The sequence below is a fragment of the Carcharhinus amblyrhynchos genome, chromosome 2 (assembly GCF_965287045.1).
Source record: "Carcharhinus amblyrhynchos chromosome 2, sCarAmb.v2.hapA, whole genome shotgun sequence".
In the NCBI taxonomy this organism is placed as follows: domain Eukaryota; kingdom Metazoa; phylum Chordata; class Chondrichthyes; order Carcharhiniformes; family Carcharhinidae; genus Carcharhinus; species Carcharhinus amblyrhynchos.
In genome coordinates, this window is record NC_137325.1 from 68,037,120 (window position 1) to 68,063,081 (window position 25,962).

Genomic DNA, 25,962 nt, shown 5'->3' on the forward strand with positions numbered 1-25,962 from the left:
CAATCAGCAGACCGGCAATGAAAATGAAAAACAAAATCAGGAAATGAACAATCATATTTCAACACTGATAATAATTATATTACATGGGAGACATCGCAGTAGAAGTCAACTTTTGAAGCCTCCGTAATTAGATCCAAAAACAAGACTCGACTTTTAGCCCGAGTATAAAATGTGAACTGTTAGTCTGGATGTAGGTGTTCACCATTCTGAGATTTTAAAATGAAAGCAAATTACTGCAGATGCTGAAACCTGAAACTAGAACAGAAAATATTGGAAAATCTCAGTAGAGATCTGACAGCATCTGCGGAGAGTGAACAGAGCTAACAGAGATTGGATGACTCTTCATCAGAGCATTTTAAAACACATAAAATTCATTGACTTTAACATCCAACACCAACTTTATCAAACTTATTCTGAGTTACTTTGGCTGTGGATAAGGCATCATCATAAGGATCCCATTGTAGCTCGGATATGGCACCTTTTGGCTTCAGAATCATCCCTCCATAACAGATTATCCTGCACTCTTTCCATTAAATTGGATATTCTGTATTTTTTGAAGAACTTAATGATGTTTGTGCACTAACGTATCCCACAATTTGATGATGAAACCAGTCAAGAGATTAAGTGGGGCAGCACAGAAGTTTCCACTCTTTGTGAAGGTCTTTTTCCACCAACTATCCACCTATTCTGTTTGGTGTGAACATGATCCTGGAATGGCTTGTTGTGGTACACATCCAAAGGTTGAATTACAGACATTAGACCCCCTGGTATAACTGTAATTTGGATATTATTTCTTCAAGAAGCAGGTGTCCCTTGTTCTTATCAGTTATATGGGATCTGAACTGATCCCACATGCAGAAGCTTCATTTTTTATAGGCAACTGAGACACTTATTCTACACATCATCAATCCCTAACTTCACTCGAGCCTCATCCATTCAACTGTTGCGATGGACAAACACAAAATATCTGTAGGGAATTTGATTTTGATGTGATTTTGTGTTTGAAAATTACCATACACTTTAATTTTGTTCCATTAGCCATACAGGCTAACGCCACCGTGAATCTTGTCTACTTACTTCGTATGGTTTTCACTTGAATTATTTTCGATTCTTTCCATTCCACAATTCAGTTGCCGGAAATTCACCAAGCACTTCACCCATGTTGTGGATGTAACACAATAGATCCTTGTGTTTTTTTGCTGCAGTGTGATGATGAGTTACTGGAAACTGGTAATTTTGACAAGATCTGAGCAATCTTGATCTTCTGCTGTGACACCAAACATTCTCGTTCAAGAAGGCTGTTGCATCAATTAGTTGTTACCCTGAATATTTGCTGGACTCAAGGTTTAATTTTCCAACATAAGCGTGTGTATATACATTGCATTTCTGGTGAAGGTGAAATTATTTTGATGATTTTCCACACTTGCTTCTGAAGATAAGGCCACTGGCTGATCCTTGTTTCGATTGTGCATTTGGTCTTGGGATCCTTTTCAGTGCAGATTCCTTCTTCCCTTCTCACATCAGTTTTTTTTAAAGAACACCAATTCTCTTATTGCAACTTTTAGCTTAATATCAGTTTCATACTTCACTCATTTTGTTGGAAGATTCATTTCACTCAATTGTTCACTATGCAAGGTTTGCTCTGTGTGGGAATATCTTCAACTCCATTGCATTTTCACAATGCAGTCTGCATCACCTCTTTGATCCCCTGTTATGTGTAACAATACATGCATTTGTGCAGTGAAAAATTGAGGCTAACTACTTATACAAGTTATCGCACCTGATGGCTGAAAAGGTGGCATTAATTTATACGCTGAACGCATGATTTTTGGGTCTGGAAATGAGGTTGACTTATGCGTCGCAATTGAGGAAAAGCTCTGTCGAATGGCATTCATGGTACTTCCAGGAATCTCATAGTTGATATAGAAACAGAAAGTGTGGGAAAAACTCTACAGGTCTGGCAGCATCTGTGGAGAGAGAAATAGAGTTTAAAGTTTCAAGTACAGTATGACTTTTCCAAAGAAGAAGACATCTAGTTTTTATTCATCAGCACCCACAATTCACAGGGTTGATGTTATGTTGAGCATATTTCTGGCCAGACAATAAAAGAACGCAATGATTTGGAGTCTGGTACACTCAAGTCCAAGTATTCAAACCAAGTATTCAAACCCGAGCAAGGAACATTAATTAACTTCCAAAGCAACAAAAATCAGATAAAAAGAGTTTGTGAGATCAAATTAACTTGTTCAGTTTCAATATTGAGTGTTCTCAGGAGAGCTATAGCATTCCTTAGTTACCAAATAACTTTATTTTCTTTGCCATGAGAATGTGAGTGCGACCTCAGTTGTAAAAGGGATTTGTCACCATTGGCACTCTTGAAGTAAAAAGCAGATTCATTGCATGAAACCAGCTGCGTAGAGGAAGTCAGTGGCCTCAGGCAGACTACTTTCAGGCAATCCCCCCTGCTGAGCCCAAATAAAAAGCAGGCCACAACTCAACTGTCATTTAGCAATAGAAGGTAGCCAGGAATGTAGCATCACTAAACAAAGAAATAGCCCAAGTATAAAGGAATAATATCATGTCCCTTCATGGTTCCCACTGGAGATAAAGCGGGGGAGGATGGGGAGGCAAATTTTAACCCCCAAGCTCAGGCAGGGAAGGTTTGGGGGGAATTTAAAAATAAAAAATTGAGAAACTTGATCTCAATCCATCCACTTCTAGTTTTAATGTAAGAGGATTGGGTGAAGGAATAGGTGGTGGGCAGCCACTCATTAAAATGTTTTAATGAGGCTACATGCCTGAAGTTAGTTTTATCTTTGTTCCAGATTTAATACTGGCTGACCAGGTTTCCTGGGCCATGGCAAACCCATCATTTAAATTAGAGTGATGGTGATTGGCTAGACAAGGTAAGTGCCTTTCCAGCACAGCTGGTGGGCCAAGAGGAACAAGGCCTTGCAAGCTTATTACCTTCCCTCCTCGTAATTAGGCTTCCACAATTGGAGCCCCGTACTGCTGTCTCCATCACCAATTGGATCCACCGCACCTACCACACTCCAATGATCAGACACTCTAATTTCCTACACAGGCTCCAGCTCCACCCACATCCCCTCGATACCCACCACTGAAACGTTTGACCCCCAGCTGGAGCTTGAGGCTGCAAGCCAACATACATGATAGCCAATAAACACTTGCAATCTGGTTGGCTATGACCAAAATACTGATTCAAAATATTACAAGAGTTTGGCAGGACCTCTGGGAAACCTGTGCATCCAGATTTTCCAGCTTTTAAACTCATCCCTTAGCTCCTACCCCACCTTAATATTGTTATCGGGGTCAAGGTGTCATGTTTAGCAGGGAGGGCAGTGGTCATCCTATTCAACTCTGGACTGTACCAATGTGAAAATTTCCATTCTCCACATGAGCTGTCTTGAGTCAGATACCAATTTACAGCCAAATGCAAGCAATTCTATTATGTCGGCCTTTGTCCCATAGCAACTGGCTTGAAGCTATCCAAGCTTACTTTAAATGCAACTTTTGCCTGCAGTAGTAAAGGTAGTTTTCAACCTTACTCCGTAATATGGAACAAAACTTGGGACCCAGAATTCTAAGGCTAGTCCTCTGAAATGACCACATCATTCATCTTTATAATCTTTAGCTAGAATAGCAGTTCTGCAGTTGGATTAAAAAACAGTCCTCTACTTGAAACTAAGAGATCATTAAACTGCATGTAAGTGTGCCAGCTGGCCAAGAGAATTATAAAGTAGTTAAACCAATAAATAGGCAAAACAATAACAATTTAACTGATGTCACATTTTCTTTTGAATTTCCAGACATTTGCCACCCTAGTGCACTTGAAAATGCATTATTTTTTCTTTGTGTACATTAGTTTAACGAGTATGTGTGTGGATATATGTGGGTGGTCAGAGGGCAGGGTGGATAAAGGTGGGTAATGTAGCAGCAACAAAGGAATTAAGCTGTGAGTTCCTGATATAACACAGTAAATGAGTTTGGGATTGTCTTTTGTTAACAAAAGTTGTCTTAAGTAGGTACTGATAGCATCTCTGTGATGCTATCACAATATTTTGTACAGTAACCAAGCAGTAATGGATGTGGGAGAGTGCTATAAACAGTCATATGACTGCAGGCTGAGCCTGTCAATTATATAGTTGTCCTTTGTATACAGTCCACTGGACAAACACATTACTGCATTGATTATACTTAACTAAATGAATAAATATGTCATCAAAAAAGATGTTTCATTTATCATTGAGCCCCAGTAACGTCAGAGGCAGCAAAGTAAACTATAACTTTACTACTTCCTCCCACAGTTAAAAAAATGGCTTAGAGAGTAAAAGAACAACAGTATTTCTCACACCAGTAGAGTAGCTGTGTAAGGGCACTTTTTAGAATAGAGATCAGTAATTAGTGATGCTCCACAGGGATTAGTACTGGGATCTTTGTTGTTTGTAATATTTATAAATGATCTGGAAGAAAATGTAGGTGGCCTGATTAGTAAGTTTTGGATGACACAAAAATTGGCAGTCACAGAAAACAAGGGTTTTCAAAGCATACAGCAGGATATAGATACAGATAGATTGCAAACTTGGGCAGAGAAATAGCAGATGGAGTTTAATCCAGACAAATGCAAGGTGATGCATTTTGGAAGATCAAATTCAGGTGCAAATTATACAGTAAATGGCAGAACCCTTAGGAGCGTTGATGTACAGAGGGCTCTGGACGTACAGGTCCAGAGACACCTGAAAGTAGTAACATAGGTGGATGCTTGCATTCATCAGCCAGACCATCGAGTATAAAAGTTGGCAAGTTATGTTACAGCTGTATAAAACTTCTGTTAGGCCACATTTGAAATATTGTGTGACGTTCTGGTCACCAGATGTAGAACGACATGAATCCTTTGGAGAAAGTGCAAAGGAGGTTTACCAGGATGCTGTCTGGTCTGGAGGGTTTAAGGTATAATGAATGGTTGGATAAACACGGATTGTTTTCATGGGAAAGGTGGAAACTGAGGGACAACCTGATAGAGGTCTACAAAATTATGAGAGGCATAGATAGGGTGTATAGTCAGAGGCTTTTTCCTAGGATGGAAAGGTTAATTACAAGAGGGCACAGGTTCAAGGTTAGGGGGGAATAATTTAAGGGAAATGTGCTTGGAAAGTTTCTCACACAGAGAATGGTGGATGCCTGGAACTCGCTGCCATTGAAGGTGGTGGAAGCATGCACATTAGCAAGTTCAAGGTGTACCTTGACAGACACACGAATGGGAGGTGAACAGAGGGATAGAAACTCCGTATGGGCAATAAGAAGTGGGTCTAAATAAGGATTAAGAATCAGTGCAAGCTCGGTGGGCTGAAGGGCTATTCCTGTACGATACTGTTCTTATTAATTAACGTCCACACATACCAGGCGGACTTTTTCCAGCTCGCCACCCCCATTGATGGGCAGAGACTAGTGGTCTCATGGGTTCTCACTTATGGGTGAGGCTGGAGAGCATGTGGGAGGTTCAAAGGTTAGAGTGAAGTGAACAAGCAAGCAGCAAGTTTTTGTATTTCAAAAAATGAAGAAGGTTAAGTTATTTCTCATACACTTGTCCCAGAGATTAATGAAAATTTAATTCTCATTCAAACGACTCACCTACACTAACACTCAGAGAAAAACTAGATACAATTGAAGGTAAAATTGTCATTAGAAAACTGAGATTTATCTTAGTCTACTCAGGTGCAAGCTTGATGTTTCGTAGTCACATTGTTTTTTAAGCTGAAGTGAAGGTCTCAAAAATGCAAAGATTTCTCTGTAGTTATCATTTTCACAGATCAGCTTGAAAGTGGATCAGGTTAGAGAGAGAGAGAGAGGCTTTCTCATGCAAGATATTGTCGGTTGTTACTTTGTTGCTTACCAAGCTGTAGAACTCAAGGGCTTTGTCTGATGGACCTTCTCTCTCCCTGCTCGAATTCTGTCTGCATCCTTGAAGACCTCTCTGAAAGGCAGGTGAAATTTTCAGCTGTCTCATCAGCAGGGAACCAAAATGGCCAACATATCATGTGACCTCACATCAATGGCATGTCTTGGTTCCAAATAAGGGATTGTGGTAATTTAGTTAAAAATCTGATGTCTTCTCCCACCTGTGTTTTTTTTGGTGGCCAAAGCCTGGGGCAAAACAGGAGCTGGCAATGGTCTTCATCAAGGAACAGGAAAGATTCCTACTCCTCCTGGCTTAAAATTCAAGTAAGTATATTTACCAAACTTACCTTCAGGTGTTTCTATTTAGGCCTTAAGTGAACTATGTTTTCCTAAACTAAAGACAACCTGACACCATTTCCTTTCAGAGCAGACAAAGTTTACAGAAGGGATTAGTGCTTGTTCCTGGCACCAGCTCTGTGCACCTCTTTATCTGTTTTTCCAATTCGAACAGGGGTGAAAGGGGTGGGAGTGGTGGCAGCACACTTTACAGTGCACCACATGTTGATTGCTTTAGTCCCTGATTTACATGAATTTCCAAATTTCCTATCAGAGGAAATGCAGAATTTTTTCTGTATTTCTATGTAGAGAAATGCATGAAAACCAAGAAATATTACCAGCTGAATTTATAGAGTAAGAATCCCCCAAATCAGTTGATAAGGGTTTCAAATGTGGATCCCTAGGGGATTGGCATTCAGAACATGTGAGTTATGTGGTAACTATTTTTGGTAATGAGGAGCACTTGGGGTTATGAGAAGTGGTGTGGGCCAAACGACTGATCCTAAGGAAGGGATTCATTTCTGGCACAAACATCTTTCCACAAGGTGGAGCCGAAAAAATGGCATGTCAAAAAGGTTGACTAATCCTTTATGTAGAATTAAAGTGGGAAGTGTGTATTTAATGTAATAGAAATTGACCTCTTTGAGTGGAATAATACAGGGGACAAGCCCTTTCAGAAACAAAGTTGATATGGAAACAACATGCTCCATGTCCCCCTGCTCCACAACCATGAGGCACTATGGGCCAAGCAGAGCCAGTTGATTGGCTGACCAGAGCCAAGCAGAGCCAGCTGATTGGCTGGCAGCTTCATCAGTCTCAGCAATAGCAGAAGGATTTCAGGACTGCAGAAGAAGACGACCTCGGCCTATGAATCCTGAGAGCAGGTCAGTCCAGGATCTTGAGCGGGAGGGTTTGGGAGGGTTAGAGAGAGGAGTGGGAAGGAGGGGTGTGTTTAAGAGAGTTGGCAGGAAGGAAGGAGATATTATGGAGGTGAACTTGGAGGTTGGTGGGTGGGTGGCAGGATGGCCCTATTTTATGTGCCCCATATGGGGGACACATATGTAAAATTCTGCCCTTTGAGTCTGTTGTACAGGCATAAAACAGGCACAATAGTGCCCAAACAAGTTGTTCACCTTTGCTCAATTATATTACTCTCGCCTCTGAGTCAGAAAGTCGAAGGCTTATACCTTATTTCAGAGCTCTGAGCTTTAATGCTAGACTGAAACCTCAAAGCAGTATTGAAGGAGTGCTATACAGTCAAAGGTATTACCTTATAATCAAGTATAAGAACAAACTAAAGCCCTCCTGCCCTCTCAGATGTACATAAAGGATCTATGGCACTACGTGAAGAACAGCAAGTGAGTTCACAAATCCTGGCAAATACTTATCCTCCAGGAAGCCTCACTAAAAAGATTATTTGGTCATTACCGTGATCCAGTCTTCAGATCGTCAGAGACCAGACCAGTGACTGAGATGTGTGCCAGGACTTTGTGGAAGTCCTGATGTACTGATCTATATGACAACTGGAAGTTTTAACTTGTGGTGGCAATTTCCTTGTTCCCCAGGACCCCCTGCAAATGTTCTCAACTCGGAATTAGAGATTGGGAGAGATCTGCGGTACTTACCTGAATAGCTATCCAGGAAATGATAAACAGAGTAAAAACCATCTGGGTAACAATAAAATTGACTCCCAAAATTACCTCCTGACCTCCCGCCCTACCCATGACCCCAAGGTTATCCCCTGATCCCTCCAAAATATCCCTAATCTAACCTGACTATCCCCCCAACCTGACTATCTACCCCAACCCAACTACCCTGACAACGCGATCTGGCTAACCACCTAACCTGACATAACCACAACGTGACCCAACCCAACCAGATGACATTTCAATTTGATATGTCTTGCAATATACTTTCACAAATTTTATGAATGAAGTCTATTTTTGGAAAAATCATTGTGATAAATCTCTACATGCAAACTGGACGTGTCCACGTCCGACCATAGTTCACTAAATCCTCACAAAAGTGGAGCTTTTTCAAGGAACAAATACTGTGTGTCCTTGATAAGTATGTCCCTGGCAGGCAGGGAGGAAATGCTGAGTGAGGGAAGCATGGTTCACAAAGGTGGTTGAACGTCTTGTTAAGAGGAAAAAGGAAGCGTATATAAGTATGATAACACAAGGTTCAGTTGGGTCGCTTGAGGGTTACAAGATAGCGAGGAATGACTTAAAGAAAGGGCTTAGGAGAGCTAGGAGGGGGCAAGAGAAGTCCTTGGCAGGTCGGATATAAAAAAATCCCGAGGCTTTTTACTCTTATGTGAGAAATAAAGGAATGACCAGGGTGAAGTTAGGTGCAGTCAAGGATAGTAGTGGGAACTTGTGCATGGAGTCAGAAGATATAGGTGAGGCGTTGAATGAATACTTTTCTTCAGTGTTCACTAAGGATGTTTTTGAAGATGAGTGCGTGATACAGGCTGATAGAATGGTGGAGGTAGATGTTCTGAGGGAAGATGTATTAGCAATTTTGAAAAACCTGAGGGTGGAGAAGTCCCCTGGGCCAGATGGAAGACATCCTAGGAAACTTTGGGAGGCAAGGAATGAGATTGTGGAGGCTTTAGCTTTGATCTCTGGGTCCTCACTGTTCACGGGGATTGTGCCAGAGGACTGGAGAGTGGTGAATATTGTTCCTCTCTTCAAGAAAAGAAATAGGAATGACCCTGGTAATTATAGGCCAGTTAATCTTACTTCAGTGGTCGGTAAGTTAATGGAAAGGGTCCTGAGAAATAGGATTTATGACCATTTGGAAAGATGCAGTTTAATCCGGGATAGTCAGCACGGTTTCGTGAGGGGTAAGTCCTGCCTCACAAATTTGATTGAATTCTTTGAAGAGGTAACTAAATGTGCAGATGAAGGTAGAGCAGTTGATGTCGTATACATGGATTTTAGTAGTGTGTTTGATAAGGTTCCCCATGGTAGGCTCATGAAGAAGATAAGGTGGTGTGGGATAGAAGGAAATTTGGCTGATTGGATAAGTAACTGGCTATCTCATAGAACACAGTAAAAAGTCTGACAACACCAGGTTTTAGTCCAACCTATTTATTTGATAATATAACTGGACGTGTCCACGTCCGACCATAGTTCACTAAATCCTCACAAAAGTGGAGCTTTTTCAAGGAACAAATACTGTGTGTCCTTGATAAGTATGTCCCTGGCAGGCAGGGAGGAAATGCTGAGTGAGGGAAGCATGGTTCACAAAGGTGGTTGAACGTCTTGTTAAGAGGAAAAAGGAAGCGTATATAAGTATGATAACACAAGGTTCAGTTGGGTCGCTTGAGGGTTACAAGATAGCGAGGATTATCAAATAAATAGGTTGGACTAAAACCTGGTGTTGTCAGACTTTTTACTGTGTTTACGCCAGTCCAACGCCGGCATACCCACATCATATCTCATAGAAGACAGAGGGTGGTGGTGGAAGGAAAATTTTCAGACTGGAGGCCAGTTACCAGTGGTGTACCACAGGGGTCAGCGCTGGGTGCTCTGCTATTTGTGATTTTTATCAATGACTTGGAAGAGGGGGCGGAAGAGTAGGTTAGTAAATTTGCTGATGACACCAAGATTAGTGGAGTAGTGGATGAGCTGGAGGGCTCTTGCAGGCTGCAAAGAGACATTGATAGAATGCAGAGCTGGGCCAAAAAGTGGCAGATGGAGTTTAACCCTGATAAGTGTGAGGTGATACATTTTGGTAGGACAAACTTGAATGCGCATTACAGGGTCAACGGCAGGATTCTGAGGAATGTGGAGGAACAGAGAGATCTGGGGGTTCATATCCACAGATCTCTGAATGTTGCCACTCAAGTGGATAGAGCCGTGAAGAAGGCTTATAGTGTGTTAGCATTTATTAACAGGGGATTTGAGCTAAGAGCTGCGGGGTTTTGCTGCAACTATACCAGACGTTAGTGAGACCACATTTGGAATTTTGTGTTCAGTTCTGGTCACCTCACTATAAGATGTGGAAGCATTGGAGAGAGTGCAGAGGAGATTTACCAGGATGCTGCCTGGTTTGGAGGGTGGGTCTTATGAGGAAAGGTTGAGGGAGCTGGGGCTTTTCTCTTTAGAGCGGAGGAGGATGAGAGGCGACAATAGAATTTATAAGATGCCAAGGGGAGATTGATAGAGTGGACATGCAGAGACTATTTCCTCGGGTGGATGTAGCTGTTACTAGGTGGCATAACTATAAGGTTCATGGTGAGAGATGTAGGAGGGATGTACGAGGCAGATTCTTCATTCAGAGAGTGGTTGGCGTGTGGAATACACTGCCTGCTGTGATAGTGGAGTCAGACACTTCAGTAACTTTCAAGCGGTTATTGGATAGGCACATGGAGCACACCAGAATGATAGGGAGTGGGATAGCTTGATCTTGGGTTTGGACATAGCTTGGCACAACATTGAGGGCTGAAGGGCCTGTACTGTGCTGTACTGTTCTATGTTCAATGTTCTACAATGCAATAATTTTTCACCCACTTTTATGGGACCTCTCTTTCACAATTAATTGGCACATTCACAGTGCATGTTCTGCTCATTTGTACCTGACCTTTCCAATTGGGATCCAATGGGCATGTTGCCCCTTAACAAGCCTATCTGAATATTGAGCCTTGGGCATCAGTGAGGTGTCTGAGATGTCCACTCCCTGCCCCAACATTGGACCATCCACTACTTATTTTTCATGCAGAAAACAGGTGAATGTGAGTTGAACTTGATATATTTTGATAGCTGTGAGAATTTTGCTTACCTCCATGAGAATATCCTTTGCAAAATACTACAATCTTCACCAAAAAAATGAGGTGAAACTTTTCATTAAATTTCATTAAAATTAGGTAAATTGCATCAAAAAAGGTAGGCCATGACATTGTACCAAATATGATGCAAACCTCTTCTAAATTCTCTTTTCTTGATGAGAAAAGATCTTCCTTTTCACAATGACATTAAAGAAGCTATAAAGAGCTATAATATGAAAAAAAAACTATGCAAGGAAAATGTTCCTCTCATCACAGTTTAGTCCATTGAAATAAATTATCATTGGAAAATAAACCCTTAAAGACGAAAATGAATTAAACTCGGTTAGGTTTGCACGTGTGAGTAACTTTATGAAACAAAACTTCGGCATTAAACTATGAAGAGAATATGAAAAACAAATTTTCATTTTTGTCAGGGCTATGACTAAAAATGTTTGGCGAAGGGGAGAAGGGGAATAACCAAGTTTTCCTTCATGGTGTTTGTGTTGCTTACAGTTTTATCGTTGCTTTTCTGAGGCAGTGTTTACCTAGCCTCTAGTGCCTGAGATTACTTCATAGTCTCACAGCTACCCTGGTGCAGCTGTAGTTTCTCAGCATTGTCATAGCAATCACTGGAATGTGAGCATCATGTTTCCCGTTAGTAAAGAAAACAAGGAAAGTATAAGAAGCAACTGCCACCAGGGGGTAGATTGCAGACTCTCCAAAAATACTGCTGCTAGGAAAATGAATTTATGTACTGCTATTTTAGAAGTTTGGCAATAAACACTTCGGCTTTGAAAGGAATGTGAAATAGAAGTTAAGCAGCCTAGAAACTTTGGCTGTTAGAATGGTACGTTGAAGCAGTCAAAGCATGATATGCAGAGAGTGTTGTCCCTTGCTAAGTTTCATGTTTAATAATTTAATGCTAATAATAATTAACAAGGTAGAATTTTAAGTGTGCCTTTTCCTCAATTACAGAGAAAAAAACAATGCTTTATTGTTCTATTGTGCAATGGTAATATCAAATTTAGGCAATGATGTGACTTTCAGCGCAGGGTTTGATGAAGTACCTCACGTCAATAATTAATAGAGGTATCTCCCCTCTCCCTTATATGTTTTTTTCCCATGAGTTTCTCATTAGTTTATTCCATTCCCTGCTTCAGCTATTGACTGTTTCTGAAATATAAACGTGAACTTTCCAATCAGGTCATCATATGTTGGCACCATATATTAGAGTATTGCTCAGAAATGGATAGTGTGCCCAATATGAAGCTTGTCAGATTTTCTAATCTTAAAATGAAGGGACATAAATCTGCTGAACTGCAAAACAGGCACACGACCCTTTGCCAAATATCCCAACATGCACCTTTTATAATGACTCACAATACACCAAGTATGCATTTACCCAAGGGACAATCCTAATCAATGACTTTTCTCAACAGTGTAAAGCTAGTGATTGTGAGCTGGCAGTGCATTTCACTACTGCTTACTGATTTTACTTCCTTTGATTTCAATGGACAGAACAATCAGGAAAGATGTAAAACCAACAACTGATTCCACATCACCCATTTCAAACCACCACAAAGTCAAAATTGTCTGTCAGTAATCCTAGGACTGCTTCTTTTCTGTTCCTGCAAGATGCTAGTGTTATATGTCATTTTAGCCCTCTGAGAAATACACTAACATTTGCAAATAAATCAGAATTATCAACAATACACCAGAGAGTTATTATCCAAGTCAATCGAAATGGTGAAGTATCTGGCATGATACAAGAGTACTTTGGAAAATCAGGGACCTGACTGATATCCATTAACAGAAAGTCATGGATAATGGACCTATAGTTTTCGTGACATGCAAGTCACAGTGAGGACACAGAAAACCTATCTTCAAATGTCAGCTTGCTTTCTGATCTAAATGCAGAAAATACGCATAAGATTGCCAAATATCTGACCCACCATTGAAATCTTCAGCAAAATTGTGGCTTCCTCTAAACCAATTGCTATTGATAACTGCAGAAAAATAGATGATTACAATTCTCCTGGCACTGGAAGGTTAGCTACATGACCCCTGACCCAGCTAGAGCAAAGTGCTTATTGCCACAGGCAATCAAAATGGCTTTTCTCCAATTTATATAATTACATTATTAACATGTCCAAGCAGAAGGATAACACTGAAGTCATGATGTGATCCTGGGAACCTGACATGGCATTCTTGCAGGTGTCAAGGAATGAAAACAGGGCTGATCTCTAGTCAGTTTACTTACAATTTTAATAGATGGAAGAAAATTCACTTTAAAATTGATATCAGGTGCACAAGATACTGGTGTTGCTGAATCATGTTCTTAGTGGCAATTTTTTTTTCCCTATTGGGCAGGTTACAGGACCAGGGAGGCCCATTTCCATTTGATCAGCTACTTTTGAAAAATGATCTTGAAAGGAACTGCTTGAATTATAGATTTCCCATTCACCCTGGATGGATCTTGGCCACCACTAGTTAACAACCTACTCATAGAATCATACTATGCAGAAGGAGGCAATTTGGTCAACAAGTCTGCACCAACCACAATCCCACCCAGACCCTACCCCCATGTATTTACCATAGCTAGTCCCCCTGACATTCAGGGAAATTTACTCAATGCTGTGCATGTTAATAGAAGGGAACTCAATGGGTATTTTGAGCAAATAGCAGTGGACTAATAACTTCAGATTGAGAGCTGAATCTGGAAACAAGTTCTCCCTTTCTGTCATTCTTTAAGAATACTTTCATGCAACTCAATAATAAATATTGCTCTTTCAAGTACCAGAAAACAACATTTTACATTCATTCAATATATCTAGCCAAAACGCTTATGAACAGACTAAGTGGGAGGAGTGCAGCAGTATTTGTACAAGCATAATGGAGCAGAAATTTGATCGTTGATCCTCGAAGATCATTGCTCACAGTATGATGGCCGAAGTAATAAAAGTCTTTGAAGTAAGCTTGTCCCTTTGGCCTTTTTGAAGCTAACCTTTAACTTTCCATTTACATTTAAGTCTGCTGTCCTTGTACTTAGTCACAATATACGTCTTTTAAGTTTGATATCTGGCTGTGCTCTGTCTCTTCTTATTGTTGTGACTCTTGAGAGTATATTGGCGCAGAATTTGCTGAACTGGGGTATCTCATGGTGTCATGTCAGTACAGGCATGAAGATATTACACAATTTAAAATTATGTTTTCTTTAAATGGACACTGATGAATTGTTAAGATGGCTGCAGGGTCAGGTGACCTATGCAACGTCAACACCTATCTAGTGCCCAGGAAGGCCCAGAATTATAATGGGTGGGGTATCCCCCTTGAATGGACAAGTTGAAACAGCATTCCTTTGTGGAATGTCATACCTCCTATTGTTGAAGCTCACTCCAAAGTACATAGACAATGGACCCACCAAAACTATGGGTGGGATTTTCTGGCCATGCTCACTCTGAAACCGGAAAATCCCACCTGAGGTCAATGGACCTTCCCATGGCCTGCTCCTCATCTGCTCCGATTCCTGTGGCGGGCAGAACAGGAAAATTCACCCTTATATTTCCAGGTTCACAATATAAAGAAGGAAAGCTGAAGAAGCCAGTCATCCACAAGTTAAGTACAAATGATTCCCATTTACCTAATAATGTCTATCAATAGCCATTACTCATGTGATTGAAACTGGTTCTCTGCTACCAAAACCCTTTATCCCAAAATTCAGAGAGATCTGGGGAGTCTGCTCCACAACACCAACAGCTAGAGAGAAAGGTTGCACCATCTTTGCCTTTCAAGATCTGCAAGAATTAATAATCTTTTTAAAAGCCTCCATCCTGATTCCAAAAACTTTGAGTTCACCTGTAAAGAAACTAGATTTCTGGTTACAACAACTGATGCCTGTATGCATGACCTGCTGGACAGTCTTCACTTTGAAGGAAACTGTATCTGACCCCCAGCCATAGCAACTCACCTGAACTACAATTGCAGAACAGGAAAAGGCTCCCCTTCTCATTGGATTCTCAAATTCATGTGAACTGTTAACTGTTTTGCTAGTTTAAATACTTGTAAACTTCATTACCTTGTTTCCTGGTATCCTTTTTGAGTGAGTAATATGTTTTTTTTATTTTGATTTGATCTATTATTGTCACATGTATTGGTATACAGTGAAAAGTATTGTTTCTTGCACACTATACAGACAATGTGTGACTGATTCATTTGGCTGAGTGTGAATAAATAATCCTCTTAGTTTAAAGCCACAGGCAACTGTTGGTGGCGACTTTTAGTCACACACGAACAGGGATTTAGAAACACACACATTTACCTTTTAAAAGTAAACCACACTGATTGAGGATAGAAGGGTGGAGAATTGGAAGTTTCAGTTTATCTGCCAGTAACAATGCTTTATGCCATGTTGAATCTCTCTCTTATCCACCATCTCCAATTTTTATTTAAAAAAACCCTAGGAATGATTTACTACCTATTAGAGTGAGGCTTTGTTTCAATTGTTTCTTTTCTTCAAGTGCTGCGAATATAGCTAATTTCTTGATTCATTTGTTTTGTGAATATAAATTTTAGTTCAATGATTAAAAGTATTAAATGTAAAATAAATGAAAACTCCTAGTTATGGTGATAGTAAACAAACTAAAGTAATTGCAATACAGATAAAAGTTTGTGTGTATTTAATATGGTCAATGTTTAAAGTGGGAAAACACCAAACAATGGGTAACACCTTTCTGAGTTTCTTGGTGGAGACAAATGCTGGAATTTTACCAGCACACCCATCCCAGAATCAGGGCAAGCAAGGCTCGCAGAACGGCATTCTCCATTAGCCTCAGGCGGGATCTTACGAGCTTCTGGCACAAAATTCTGGCAAAGATATCAACAGTTGTCTTCATAAGGAATTTAACTTATTAATATGGTTTCACTGAACAAAAGGAAAGTTTGGGAATGGAGGGGAATATTTCAACTCTCTATCTGAGACATCCCAGGGGTGCGTCATTGCCATGGGAATAGATTGGAGTGATGTTTCTTGGCTGAGTTTTATCTTTTGACTGCTCACAGAAACAGGCAGTTGGAGCCTGAAAACAGCTTTGAAACAGCAGAATGAGAAATCTGCCAGGGGTGTAGTCCAGAAGCAAAGGGCTACCAGGAGCCAAGGAATTGTAAAGAAGCCTGGTGATTCTGACTTGGAATCACCAGGCAAGGAAACAGTGCAGCTCATCCTGAAGCTGAGGCGTCCACCATTATGAGCTGCTTCAGGAAAATTGAAATGTTGCCTATCCAGATGCAAATGGAAGGATCCCAAGGCATCTCATACCTCGGTGAATAGTGAAAGTAATGAGGAGAATCAAAAGGAATTCCTCACAGCTGTGACACACCTTCAGTTGGTCCTGGAAACTGTGCCCCTCAAGATCTAGGAACATGTAGAGAAACTACTGGGTTGAAATATAGAACAAGGAGAGCATAGTGGAGACTTTTGTATTTATGCACAAATATTTATGAAATATAGGGTTAAGATAGTAGCAATTTGTCATCAACACTTTACTCATGGAAAATGGTTCATCTTCAAAGGCTAAGAACATTCTGGAAGAACTTGTCTTTTATAAAAGACACTCCCATTGAAAAGTTAATGAAAGGACACCTGAAAAAGATAGCATTTTATGAGAAAAGGTAATGAAGCAGTTTTGAAGAAGCTGAAAATCTCTTGACCCTGTTGGACTGTGTACAAAAGGGTCTTGTGGTGCTTTTTGGTTTGAAAAACAACCATACCTGAAAAACTGTGTTGCAAAAGCTGGTAGGCTGGTCTTGCTCAGGGAGAGAAAACAAGAAAGATCAAACACTTGGATAAAGAAGACTATAGCTTCTCCAGACCCAGTCCAAAGCAAAAAGTGAATGCAAGCTGTTCCAAAGTCACCCTACATTCTGAAATTGACCAGTGACAAGTTTTCCTCAAAGTCCACCTAAAAAGTGGTGGAAGTGTCATTAATTCTTTCACAGACCAGTGTTGAGAGACCAAATATAAAACTCAGACACCAAGTCAAGGACTCTATTATCTATCCTTTCCCTTGAACCACTTTTAGCCTTTTGGCAGACTCCCTATTTTTTGTGGACAGTGTGTGAGAGAGTTAGGATATTTAGTAAAAGTAATTATTGGACTTTCTTATCTCCTATTGTATGTTAATAAGTTTTACCTTCAACTTGACAAGTCCACTTTTAGAATAAACTAATAATTTTGTTGTTCATTGGAGAAACTTGAGCATTGAATGGTCATTCTGAGATTTGGCTGTATAGCTAGCTGCAGAAGCCATTTAAATATATATTGTGACCTGTGGACTAGTGGAACTGTCTGGCGATAGACAGTGCCTCCTACCAATTTGGTCGTAATAACTTGTTTTATTTAACTCTCATAATGTGAAAGTTTGTTCAAAATGTGAAACCTTGTTAATAACTGAAAGTTTGAATTTTTTTTAAGCTATTTGTCTCCCTCAAGATCATAACACAAAGTTAAGTAACAGGTCATGACCACAAATCATCTTATTAACAAGATCCTTATGCTGGAAGACAGCAGTCCAGACATTCTGCAGTGAGCATATATTCAGAAAGTTTTTAAAACTCATGGGAATATTGAATATTTTTGTGTGGTGAATAGCAAAGAGGTGCAAATCGTCCAACAATTTGTGGTGATTCACAATTTACAGATATCTCCTCTTCTAACTTGCTGTGCGTTTTATGCATGATTACACGTATGAGTGCTAAACTTGCCTTCATTATTCCATCAATCTTTGTGCCTACATTGCTTCTGATACAATTGTATGAGTATTATAATTATTTGATATCAGAATCTGTCGTGCTCAAGGCACCTACTGTTCCCTATTATCAATTGCGACCTTCAAGAAAAATTAGCACTTTCTCAATAATAACTCCAACAATATGTTCTGTATGAGCACAGGATATAAACAGGTACTTCTTTGTTATTAATGTGTTATTTTGTTATTGATTTATTACCCATCCCCAAATACCCTCAAACTAATTTCAGAGGACACTTAAGAGACAATTAAAAGCAAATTGCATTGGATGCTGGTATCTGAAACAAAAACAGAAAATTTTGGAAAATCTCAGCAGTCTGACAGTATCTGTGGGGTTGGAGAGAAGAACAATACTTTTTCAGGGAAGGTACTCTTAGAAGTCAGAGAGAAGAGCAATACTTCTTCAGGGAAGGCATTCCTAGCAACCCACAGATGATGTCAGATCTGCTGAGGTTTTCCAGCATTTTCTGTTTTTGTGTAAGAGTCAAATACATTTCTGTGGATCTAGAGTCACATGTAGACCAGACAAGGTAAGGACAGCAAATTTCCTTCCCTGAAGGACATTCGTGAAACAGATGCATATTTACAATAACTGACAATGAACCTTCAATTCCAGATTTTTATTGATTTCAAATTTCACCATCTGCAGTGGTGGAATTTGAACCCAGGTTCCCAGAACGTTACCCTGGGTCTCTGGACTGCTAGCCCACTGACAATAACACTGCCCCACTGTCTCCCTTGTTGACACAACAGAAAAAAAAATCAATTGTTAGCAGTACATTGAAGAATATTCTCTAAAAAGACAGAGAAACTCTTACCCTTCTTTATTTGAATGGATAGATTCCATTTTCTCTCACATCTCCTCACAATTGGAGCCTCTCACCCTTCCCATTCTGAAATGGTGTTAAAAATTGAGGTACAGTGCTGGAGCATATGTCCCACATGAAAAAGGCTCCAGCTCGCTGCATTCAGTACTATCTGAAACCAATGAAGTCAGTGAGACAGGAGGAATTGCAACTGTCATGAACGACATTACACCTGCAAGATTGTGCTTTTAGGCCTGCAAAACAAAAGTAAATGCAACATATGTAAGTATAGGGGTAACTGATTTTTAAATTAAAAATAAACATCAGACATTCTTCATAGAGTTAGAGATTAGGACTTTTTTTTCTCTCAGAAGGTCATGAGTTTTTGGAACTCTCTTCCTCAAAAGGCAGTGACAACAAAATCTTTGACTATTCTCCATCTAATCGATAGATTTTTGATAAGGAAGGTGGTGGTGAAAGATTAACAGGGATAGATGGAAAAGTGGAATTGAGGTTACAATCAGATCAGCCATGATTTTACTGATTGGCGGAGCAGGTTCGAGGAGCCGAGTGGCCTACTCCTCCTTCTATGTATGTTCAGATATGGAACATGATCAAACCTCAGTGATCTCTTCTAAACCATCTCCATTACTTTGACACTCTTTCTAGCGTAAAGCACCCAGAACTAAACACAATGTTACACTGTACATGCAGCTTTGACCATCAATTATGCAGGTTAAAAACTGTCTCCCTTTTACACATCCCTTTTTACAAAATCTAAGATTCTATTTGCTTCTTAATAGTCTAATTAGGCTGAAGTATTTGCATTCATATTCAATCAAAAATACCAAGTCATATTTGACCTTCTCCTGAAGGCCCCACCATTATAGACGCCAATGTTCAGTTACTTTGCTTCACATCACATGACATCAAGAGGTCACTGAGTAAAAAGTGAAAAAGGCCTCAAGCAGTGCAGAGTTTTAGAGTTAATGAATTGTTTTGAAATTTTGCACTGTTGCAATAGCTATTTATAAACATGGGAACTAGCAAAGTGAGGCCTCCTGAATGGCACCAAGGTAACAATCCAATTAGTCTGGACACAGCAAAGAACACAAATGAAAACATTTTGGTTGAACTGTTGAAAACCAGTGCAGTGGAATTAACTCACCCCTCTGCCAAGCTAGTCCAATGCAGCTATCACACAGGCTTCCATCCAAAAATATGGAAAATTGTCCAGAAAAAGCAGGGCAGCACCTAACGCAGTCAATTGTTGTTCTATCTATCTTTCCAAATCATGAGCAAATTATGGAAGACATACCAGCTGGTACATCAAGAAATACCCATTCATCAATAGCCTGTTCACTGACATGTGGTTCAAATACAATTAGAACCATATGCTTTCAGAATTCATCATGATCTTGATCCAGACATGGATCCAAGGGGTAAATTGCAAAGCAGAAATGAGACTTGTTGCACATAGTATCAAGGCAACATTCAACCATCCAGGCCACTGATGAACCTTTAAAGACTGGGTTCAATATCAAAACCCTCAACAGTCAGAAGTAATGCTTGTCATCCAGGATGATAGTTGTGGATGTTAGAAGATAATCACCATAAACCCAAGAGATTGCTATTGAAGTTCCCCAGAGCACCGTCCTTATCCGAAACATATTCAGCTAGTTTATCAATGGCCTTTACTTGATCATAGGGTAAGATTGAGGCTGCTGACTGATAACTTTCATCTCCATCCATTACACCTCTAATAATGGAGTAGCCCATTCCAGCCTACAGAGGAGCTGGTTAAAATCTAGATCCAGTTATGCCATACAAGTGCCAGGGAACAACCAGCTTGGCTCAATGGGAGAACGCTCACTTCCGAGATACTGAGTCATCAGTTCATATCTCACTGTAGGATTTGAGGAGATAATCTGGACTGAAATTTTAATGCAAAACAGAGAAAAGTCTGTCTTATTTGGGGGTGTTATTTTTCAGATTAGAAGTTAAACCAAATTGCCATCTGCCATAAAATGGACTTTAAGGATTCCACAGCATTTTTTAAAGAAGCGTAGAGGGTTTCCTTTGGTTTTCTGGCCAACATCTATCCTTCTAACAATGCCACAAAAACAAACCAACTGTCATTAATCTCATGATTGTTCATGGGATCTTGCTGTGTACCTTACTGACTTTTGTATTGGATTCCATAACAACAGCAAACATGCTTCAAAATTTTTACCATCTACAAGGCTCCAATCAGGAGTATCATCAAACACTTACCATTCTTCTGATTGTGCCCAGCAACAATCAAAAAATTCAACATAATCCGGGGCAAAGTTGTTCATTCCTGCCACTGAATTCAATATTTACTCATTCATCATTCTGTAGGATATATGATCTAGAGTGTGCACAGCACAACACACGATTCTCATGTCAATAACATTTTCTTTCTCATCACCTCCTCTCTCTGGAAGGACAAGGAAGATCCTCAAACCATTCCCTTCACATATTTGGTCTGCACTGGCTCAAGAAGGCCCACCACCAAGCAATTGCATATGGGCAATTGCATACGGGCAATAAATGCTAAATCCACAGTTCAAGAGAACCACCCACTCATACTGTCAATATGCATTAATCAGAAGATATGATACAAGGGGTGGACTAGGAGGCTTACTGAGTATTAATGCACAGGAACCTAGACAAAGATGTGGGATGGTCTGGGAAGAAACTAAGCAGATGGACAGCTTGTCCCATAGTCCAGCTGCAGAGGACACAGATGATGGACTTCATGGAATAGCCTAAAATTAGAATTTATTCCTAAGCACCAGGACCTTGCACTGGACAGCAGCAATGACACAAAGCATGCAGGAGCCATGCTCTAGCTTGTGTGGGATCATCCAGCAAGGCATTCAGATCATGCCATCAAACATGAGTGAGTGGGCCAGCTCTGTGAGCATTATAATGGAGCCTATAATGATGGAGCCCCAGTGATATCTTTGGCAGGAGCTCAGACTTCCACTATTATGGCTCTGACATCTATTATCGCCTCACTTTTTCAACTCATGAATGTTAGCCTGCATGGGAAAGTGACAAGTATGAATGGTGAGTCGGGGCTTCCTGAGTATCACTACATACCTTTACTCTGTTATTGTGGATAGAAGAGGGTTTAGAGTTGCATACTTCAAAATAGCGAGACAAATCCTGCTGGAGAGCCCGTTCTCATTAGCACACTTAAAAGCGCAGCAAAAGCTAACAGCAATACTACCTCTCAAACTCCCATAACAAAAGCTATCAACTTTCTATTCAATGTATTTCAGTTCCAAATATCTTGGGTTTTTGCAATTGAAAGTTACGCTTTCAATGTTCTTTTAAGCAAAGTTAGGAATATACACAATACAATATGTGAGGCACCAGGTTTCTAGGTAACAAGATATGTTACCATATGTGAGTTCACTCCTCAGGTTGAAACTATACAGAAGACACAACAACTGGTGCATCAAGGTGGAGGTGATGCGGATGAAAAAGCTGGAAGTGGCAAATAAACAATACCTGAAATGAACAAAGAGAAATAAACCTGAAGAAATAAATTGTGAGGGAGGTGGCTGTCAAAGACAAGAAGGCAGACAGTCAAGGAAGAAAAAAGTCAAGCGGATTAAAGGGAAACAGATGAGGCAAATATGCAAGACAGACAGGAGACAGAGATACTGGAAAGCATATTCTGAGCTATAGTCTACTGTTAGGGAGGAGGAGACAGGCAGAAATGATTGGATGTAACTCCAACAGTGCCCAAATCCATAAACCACTGAATGTTAACCATTCATGAAAGTGCCACGCATGTAACATAAATCACTCTCTCCAAATGCCGAACAAATCTGGATGTACTGAAAAGTCATATTAATATTTTTCAGGATCTTGGCTTTATAGATTATGGAAATTCACTTATACGCAATTACAATTTTGTTTTAGCTTCATTTTTTAAAGACCAAACTTGAAATATTTCGAATGCAGTGCAAGAGTTTTGTGATTAGATTAAATGAATCAAGTTCTGTCTTTAGATATACTCAATTATTCTGCCGAGTGCACACAGAGTCAAAGATACAGAGGCATCTGTCTTCCATTTTAACTTGCTGAAGATATACTTTTTGTGTGTCCACTCACCTTTGCACTGATATCTTTTCGATAGCTACAATTTTATTTGCTAAAATAAATCAGTTGACACCACTGGTGAAATAGCCAAAAGAAGACCGCCATATCATTACATTTTTATTAAGGTTACTAACAGCAATTATGGTGTTTTATTCATCAGCACCAATCTATTGACAAAGGTAGTGCATCCTTTGCATGGCAATGCACTGTTGCATTTCCCTGTCTTTACATGTAAAATGATTCCTCATTCCCCACTACTGTTACCGCTTCAGCTTGAATCTAGACACAGTTTTTGGAAAATGTATTCATTCATGGGATGCAGGCACCACTGGCTAGACCAGCATTTATTGCCCATCCCTAATTTCCCTTAAGAAGTGATGGTGAACCTCCTTGTTGAACTGCTGCAGTCCATATGCTGCAGGAACACCCATGGTGCTATGAGGGAATTCAAGGATTTTGATCCAGTGACAGCGAAGGCGATATAATTCCGAGTTAGGATGGTGTGTAGGTTGGAGGGGAACTTGCGTATAGTGGTGTTCCCATGTATTTGCTGCCCTTCTAGGTGGTAGAGGTCATGGGTTTGGAAGGTGCTATCAAAGGAGCCTTGGTGAGCTGCTGCACTGTATCTTGTAGATGGTACACAATGCTGCCACTGTATGACGGTGGGTCAGTGATGTTGAAGGTGGACAATCAAGCAGGCTGTTTTGTCCTGGATGGTGTCAAGCTTCTTGAGTGTTGTTGGAGTTGCACTCATCCAGGCAAGTGGAGAGTATTCCATTATACTCATGTGAATAGGCTTTGGAGAATTAGGAGGTGAATCACTTGCCACAGAATTACAAGCCACTGACCCACTGTTGCAGCCACAATATTTGCATGGCAGGTCCAATTCAGTTTCTGGCCAATGGTAACCTCCAAGATGTTGATAATGAGGGATTCAGCAATGATAATGTCATTGAATGTCAAGAGGGAATGATTAGGTTTTTCCTGACAGAGATGATCATTGCCTGGCATTTGTGTGATGTGAATGTAACTTGTCACTTATCAAACCAAGCCTGAATATCTGAATATTGTCCAGGTCTTGTTGCAAATGAAGACAGACTTCTTCATGTCTAAAAAGTCACAAATGGTACTGAACATTATGCAATCATCAGCAAACACCCCCACTTCTGACATTATGATGGAGGGAAGGTCATTGATGAAACAACTAAAGATGAGTGGGCCTAAAAATGTCAAGTAGCAGATGTGTACATGCAATAAAAGCAGAAAATACTGGAATTACTGAACAGGCCTGGCAGCATCTGTGTAGAACAAAAAGAGTTAACATTTTCAGGTCCAGATCCGTCCCTCAGAAGTGTATTCATGCTCCTGATATCAATTACAGATGTGTACAAAATTTCTTCCCTGAAGCTATTTATAACCAACAACTCTACAATATAAAAAGGGAAGATTTCCCTAAATCTGTGCACTTTTAAAAGAACAAACTCACTTTGTTTTCACTTGCAGCACTTGCTGCTTCATTGTTTTCAATGAAATTTCCAGAGAAGTGTGATGGCAGTGGGTGATTCAGAAGCACATTTAAATGTATGATATGGAGGGTTATTTCTGGGTTTACTATCATTGGGGAAACAGCACACACCAGCAAGACATGGGAAAACTGCACGTGATGTCCGCCATTTTCTATATCAATCCTTAGATTTCCTGATTTGTCATCAAATTCCCCACCAGAAATGTTACCTCAGAAAGTTAATCCTCCATATGCTGTTGCTCAGGAGATGGCGGCCGTTCCTTACATTTTATATCAATGAATTGGTGCATAAAAACATCAACCGCAGAATCTTACGCAAGCCACTCACCTGAGGTTCATTGATGTACTGTTCAGCAACTGCTTGATGATGCAATGGCACAGCACCAGGGACCTGGGTTTAATTCCTGGCTTGGGTCACTGTCTGTGTGTTCTCTCCGTGTCTGCATGTGTTCCCTCTGGGTGCTCTGGTTTCCTCCCACAATCTGAAAGATGTGTTGGTTAAGTGCATTGGCCATGCTAAATTTTCTCTCAGTGTACCCGAACAGGCACTGGAATGTAGCAACTAAGGGATTTTCACAGTAACTTCATTGCTGTATGAATGTAAGCCTACTTGTGTCCCTAAGAAATTAACTTTAAAGCACGACACAAGTGACACCATAATCTGAGATTGATCTGACTCCAGTGCGTTCAGAGTGGGAAGTGGGAGACCACTTCCTGTAGATATGCTGCTTCTTTTCAAATTAGTGTCAGACCAACGCCACTCTTTAAAGGGTTCATATTCTGGCCTTGCACAAGCGTGTCCTTCTTAAAGTTCTGGTGTTAGAAGACAATAGATGGCCTGACTGCTGCAATGTATGGGTGCCCCCAGGAACTGCGCTCCGTGTGCATGCGGTGTTGCTTTGTCGCTGATCTGAGTCTAACCAGGGAAGTACAATGAAGGCCGCGCCACTGAAAAACGGCTGGAGTTTCTGTAGTTCAGCTGCAACGTGAACAGTGCACTGGCAACACCAACGACGGGGAGCTTTGCAAATCAGACAGCAAACAAGAGCACAGTTAACCGACTGAATTATAAATCATTATGATAATGCTCAATAGACTCAAAAGAATTGAGCGCGGGCAACACACGCCCAATCAGCTCAGACCGATCCTGTTATTGGTCCTTGTCACCTTTCTCTGCAGTACAGTGTGCAGCGTGGAGTGGAGGCTCGCTGGGAAGTGGGAATGTTTAGTCTTTGCTCCCGCTAAGCGTGGACTACTTGCTCCTGCACTTCAACACGGTTCAAATATCACAGAAGTCAAAGAGAAGGAGTCAAGTCCTATGACCAAGGTCAACAGCCCGTACTTAAAGCTCCCTGCAGTATTTCCAAACTAAACAAGATTTATGGCGAGGAGGGGGAGGGGGGGGGGCGAGCAGGCACAAACACACTTTCCAGATGCAGGCTTGCTCTCTCACAAGTGGCTGGAGTTGCTCAGTGTCAGGAACAAGGGACTCCTTAGGATTTAATTAATCGTGCACTAAAAAGTGTATCGTGTCTCACAAATAATTAAACCACAGTAGTCCCAACAGAGCAATTTAAAGTGTAACCTAAATCATATACAAAGGGCTGCTGTTAATCTTTACAGATGTTTAAAAGAACTACTGGAGAGAACGGGATACGT

At 40.4% G+C, this 25,962-nt stretch overlaps 1 long non-coding RNA gene across 1 annotated transcript; it reads right to left on the reverse strand.

The window, feature by feature from the left end:
* Positions 1-25,636, reverse strand: LOC145360937 (uncharacterized). Its single transcript, XR_013889791.1, has 3 exons — positions 24,632-25,636; positions 18,651-18,810; positions 1-1,967 (listed from the first exon to the last, which is right to left on the reverse strand). It is a non-coding gene; the product is annotated as an uncharacterized LOC145360937 (long non-coding RNA).
* Between the last annotated feature and the right edge of the window lie 326 nt (positions 25,637-25,962).